At 41.4% G+C, this 5,681-nt stretch overlaps 1 pseudogene; it reads right to left on the reverse strand.

The window, feature by feature from the left end:
• Positions 1–1,643: 1,643 nt before the first annotated feature.
• On the reverse strand, positions 1,644–2,377 carry LOC131918716 (ATP synthase F(0) complex subunit B1, mitochondrial-like; annotated as a pseudogene).
• Between the last annotated feature and the right edge of the window lie 3,304 nt (positions 2,378–5,681).

Genomic DNA, 5,681 nt, shown 5'->3' on the forward strand with positions numbered 1-5,681 from the left:
ATTACATTTTAATAATAAAATTAAGAAATATGATAAGCATAGTGTTAGATTATATAGTGGATCTTTGCTCATTTCTTTTTTTGTTTGTTTGTTTTTCAAGACAAGGTTTCTATGTGCAGCCTTGGCTGTTCTGGAACTCACTCTACAGAACAGACTGGCCTCAAACTCAGAGATCTGCCTGCATCTGTCTCACAAACTCAGAAATCTGCCTGCCTCTATCTCCCAGTGCTGGGATTAAAGGCATTTGCTACCAACACCTATTGACCTTCTATATATATAATATCGTAACAAATTATATATATTCCATGGCTTTGGATAAACATTCATTTTATTAGCTTTTTTTAAATTATATTGACTTCAACTGACAAATCCAAAGTCAAGAGAATAACTGAAAGCAATTCTCTTCTGGAAATTTTCAAGTGAGGATCCCTTTTAAACTTATTGTTGTTATAATTCAGTTGTTTGAGCTTGTAGGCCTGAGGAACCTGTTTCTTGTGTTTGCTATTAGGGGATGATCACTTAAAACTGTGATGATATTTTATTTGTGCTGAAATGTGGTGATATTTTATTTGTATGTTAATAAATAAAGCTTGCCTGGAGATCAGGGGGGAAAAGGCCAACCATTTTAAGTAAACAAGAAGTCAGGCAGCACACACCCTTAATCCCTTAGCAGGCAGGATCTCTGTGTTTTGAAGGCCATGCTAGGGAACAGAGCCAAGCATGGTGACACATGCCTTTAATTCCAGTACCAACCATAGAGGCTTGGAAGTCAGAACAGACAGACAGAAAGTGACAGAGCTATGTAGGAAGAGGAAGTGAGGTAGCTGGGCTAAGATAGCCAATGAGAGGGCAGAACAGCAAGGCAATAAAGGTGTGGGTAGACAGGAAGTAACTCTCATTTGGAAGCTGCAGAGTTGGTGAGGTAAGGTTGGCTGGTAGCTTTCCCTATTTACCTGATCTAAGGCTTTCACCCCTATATTTGGCTCCGTGTATTTTATTTAATAAGACCACTTAGAAATTCATTTACATTGGCGTCCAACTGTGGGGCAAGAACTCACAAAAAAAAAGCCACTTGCCTGTGGCCTTTTGGGCCCCAGCTCCACTGGAGCTGAACGCTGCACACGGCCAGAGCTGCAAGTGGCCAGAGCTACACCCATCCAGTCTGCTTGTGGGCTTACAGAGCCCCTGGCTCAGGACCAGTTGCATGGCTCAGGCTGGAGCACACATGGCCAGAATATCTTTGGCTTTCTCTCTCCTGGTGGGTGGTGGGCTTCCCCCGACCTCTGGATTCCAATTTCAGACTGCCACCACACTAGGTAGCTGCTTTGAAATTCCCTCAAACTTCTACTCTTCTATGCAGTTGACAGACTTGGTTAAGTCAATTAAGATATTTTAAAGGGTAAAATTAGTTAAAAGAGAATTTTTTCCCACATTAAAAAAAAGGGAAACATTTTTACCATGGAAGGAACTCGGTCTCTGATAACACATTAGGCAGTCTGAAAATGGAACAAAAATTGATCATTTTTATTTTAGCATTAAAAAGGTTGGTCAATTTAAGTGCCAAGACAAAAGCTTTAGAAAAAAACTGTTAAAATGAATCATAGAGAAATTCAGACCCAGAAGGGGTAGATTAATAAACCTACTTTTTTTTTTCTGTTTCAAATGTTATTTTATTACAAGATGGTATAACTTGTTACAAGTTTAAACCATAACTTGGTAATTTCTGTCAGGCAGCAAGCTGCTGCAAATTACTAATTCAAAAGTGATCACCAGACAACTCCAGATACACAGCAAGGATCAGAAATACCTGACTGGCCAATAGTGTTAAGTCACTAAATCAATCTCGATCATTTTTCAGGAAAGGTACACTGTAATTTCAATAGACAGCAATACAGGAAGAGTTCTTCACATAGACTAGTTCTCATTTAAGTTAACTCTCTCTGGCCATCTCAACTGAGACAGATACATTCACATACCTGCTGAGCTTGAGCCTTCTCTGCAAGCAGCTTTAGATGCGCAATGCACTTGGCAATGGTCTCCTTTTCCTGCCGTGCAGAAATGCTCTCCACCACATTCTTCTCCACCCAGTTTATCATGTGCTCTTCTTCCTTGCGTCGCAGCATGTCCTGTACAGAAATATGGTAGTCCAGGCGATTCTTCACCTCCTTATATGCTCTATATAGCAATTCCTGGTAGGTGACTTCCAAGGCCAAGGCAATATTATTCCTCTGAACGTCGAAGAGGTAGCGGCGCTTCTGAACCAGTGCCTGCTGTGCCTTCTGTATGTCAATTGCATCCTGGATCTGTTTTATGCTTGCTTGCTTGACTTCTTCCAGTTGAGCGATTTTTTTTCCTCATTAAGTTTATCAAGAAATTTTAAAGAGCAACAACTTGTTTAAAATGTTTTACATTGCTATGGATTTCAGTTTATTGATACAAATTTAGAGTTGATTTTGTTATATTATATATATATTTCTACTCTCATTTAAGGTATTATGTCTATTAACTCATTTAAATTGTAATGGATAATTAAAAAATACAGATTAATAATTAGTCTTCTATGGTAGTCAAACTTATAGGCATATTAATTAAGTTTTCTAGGTATACATAGATATATTTCAATTAGGTAGGTAATCTTCAAACACTTCAAAGACCTATAGAATATGGCATTTAAAATGTTTTAAGAACTTTGACTTTCTGGACATTGAGACATGTCTGCTCCTGGCAGCACAATTCTACTTCAGAGAAGACAATGGGCGTTGAAGAAATTCATTATGGAGTTTGCTTTCTTTGTAGTAAAAATTAGCCACTGGGCAAAAAAAAAAAAGTGCCCTTGTGTCAAATGCTTGATAAAATCTTGTATAAACTGGACATGCAGGACCCATAGGAAAGTGAGCACTGAACTTTGCAAGGCAAGACAAGATGGTCCTTCAGGTTCCTGTTTCACAGAAGAAACTGCCAGACATTCTATAGGACACAGGAAGAAGTGACTTCCTGCCTCCATATGTACAGCCAGATTTGGAGGATGAGGACAACCCTCCAAAGAAACACCCTATACAATCCCCTCCTGCCTCACCTCCTACAGAGGGAACTCTTATCCTTGGGCAGAACTCCCCTCATCCTCATGCCCTGAAGAGCCTCACTGTGATTCCCTTAAGACAAAATCACCCTCAGCTTGTCCTGCCCTGGTACCTGAGCCCCTTATACAAGCCCCAACAATTAAATATCACTCTACTAATCGTTTGCCTTTCCAGTCAATGTAGGACCTAATGCGGCCAACCAGCCCTGGGTGCCCACCCCTCTTACAGATCTGTCTTTGATTCGTAAAGCCAGTAATGAATCAGGCCCTGACTCACCATATTTTGAACAAGTGCTGCAACAATGGGCAATGCATTTACAAACCTATTGTGATTGGTCCCATTTAATGAAAGCAGTATTCGATCCTACCATCTTTCGTAATTGGTGAGCAGCCTATGAAGAACAAGCTGAAGCACAAGCATGTCTAAATATTCAATATAATATTGCTATTTCTGTAAACATGCTGACCTGTAGGGGCCAGTATGTTAATTCTGACCCAAGCCCAAATTGGCCTGCATGCCTATTTTCAGCAGGTCTCTGAACTTGCTTTTATAGCCTTGAAATCCTGTACTCCTCAGGTTCTGACCATATACTTTCATAATCTGATACTACATCCCAGGGACCTGTTACTGACTTCTTAGCCCCAGTCAATGAGGCAATGGAGAAACAGGTGGATCCTGGCCTGACCAGGGAGATGATCATTAAGCAATTAACATGAGAAGCACTTAATGCCCCTACCCACAATGCAATTGTGGCAGTGTGTAATGAGGACATCTATAAATGGGTGATTGCTAATCATGATCTTGACCCCTAGGTAGGAACCATAGCTGCCCTTACAGCCTCCCTCAATGCATTATTAGCTTCCAAAGATAATGATCATGGGCAATCCTCTCCCCACTCACCTGACCATTCTTGCTGGGGCTGTGGTCAGCAAGGTTACCTTCGTAGAGACTGTCCCAAAGCTAGACCCAAAACTAAATGCCCCAAATGCCAAAAAGGGTTTCATTGGGCATGTGATTGCAGGAGCTCTCCACAAGTTCCTTTAAACTTGAGGAGGGGCACTCCTCAGTTCAGCAAGTAGGAGTCTCTCCAAACCCAGACTGTTCTGGACCCTTCCAATATTTCCCCATTCTCCCATGATGACCTTCTACCTAGATGGCAGACCAATAAGGGTCTGGTAGACACTGAGGCAGAAGCCACTGTGATATCTCTTAATAATGCTCAAACTTTCCCACATTGGAAACTTAAAGATGCCCTAACCATTACCAGTGTAGGAGGAAATAAGCCTTCTAAAAGAACCCTTCACCTGGTTCACTGGAAGGATCTTGATGGTAGTCAGGGGTGATTCCACCCTGTTATAGCTGATACACCCTGTACACTTTGGGGTTACGATCTATTAGAAGAAATGGGGGCTATGCTTACCACAGATGATAAAGCCTTTTATGAGGATATAGTAACACACAACATGACAGGTCAATCTGGTAGAAATTCTAGCCTTCACCTTCAATTCTAAAGGCCACTGTCCCTCACACAGTTATAAATATTCCAAGGCCCATACCATTAAATTGGACATCCCAGAAGCCTGTATGGGTGGACCAGTGGCCAAACTTACAGAGTTGAGAAAATTAGTTGAAGAGCAATTTTCTTTGGGCCATATTGAGCCTTCCCAGAGTAGATTTAATACCCCCATTGTTGTAATTAAGAAAAAGTCAAGAAAATTTCACCTTCTGCAATACTTAAGGCAAACCAATGCACAAATGGAAAAGATGAGCTCCTCTCAGGCAGGGCTGCAGCAACCAAATGTTATTCCACCAGGGGGAGGGCATATTCTTGTAATAGATATTAAAGATTGTTGTTTCTCAATACCACTGGCTCCAGAGGACATAGAGCACTTCACATTCACTGTCTGGGATCTCAATGTTCAAAAACCTGATTGCCATTATCACTGGAAGGTGTTACCCCAGGGTATGAAAAACAGTCCAATTATCTGCCAGTTGTATGTTAAACAGGCCTTAGCTAAGGTCCCCAGTGAGATATTAATGATCCACTATATGGATGATATCCTGCCGGACCACCCAAGCAGACAGAGACTTCAGGAGTTATTGCCCCAGCTCCTTGAGGACTTAGGAGCCCTTCACCTCAAGTTGATCCCGGAAAAGATACAATGGCTACCCCCATTTATATTCTTGGGCTACCAAATGAGCCAAACCATCCAACCCCTCAATGCCTCTATTATAATGTGAGAGTCCTACTCCCTTACAGACCTACAGGGACTCTGTGGCACCATTAATTGGCTCAAACAATTTCTCCCAATTCCTGATGAGGATATAAGACAAGTGTTCTCACTTCTTGAAGGGCATATCTTCCCTTTTGTAAAAATACAGATGACAAGGGGGGCAAGGATCTCTTAAAGAGGGCTAGTGACTTTACCTATAATGCCTTCCTAAGCTGACATAATACAAATATTCCCTCAATAGCCCTAGTCCTTTGGACTAAGGGCGGCATATTGGGAGCACTATGGCAATCAGGCCCACTAATCTGGATGCGTCTATCACATTCTGAGTTAGCCTGAATCACCTCAAAGTTTGATATTGCTTTTTATC

This window comes from Peromyscus eremicus, chromosome 8b (assembly GCF_949786415.1).
Source record: "Peromyscus eremicus chromosome 8b, PerEre_H2_v1, whole genome shotgun sequence".
In the NCBI taxonomy this organism is placed as follows: Eukaryota; Metazoa; Chordata; class Mammalia; order Rodentia; family Cricetidae; genus Peromyscus; species Peromyscus eremicus.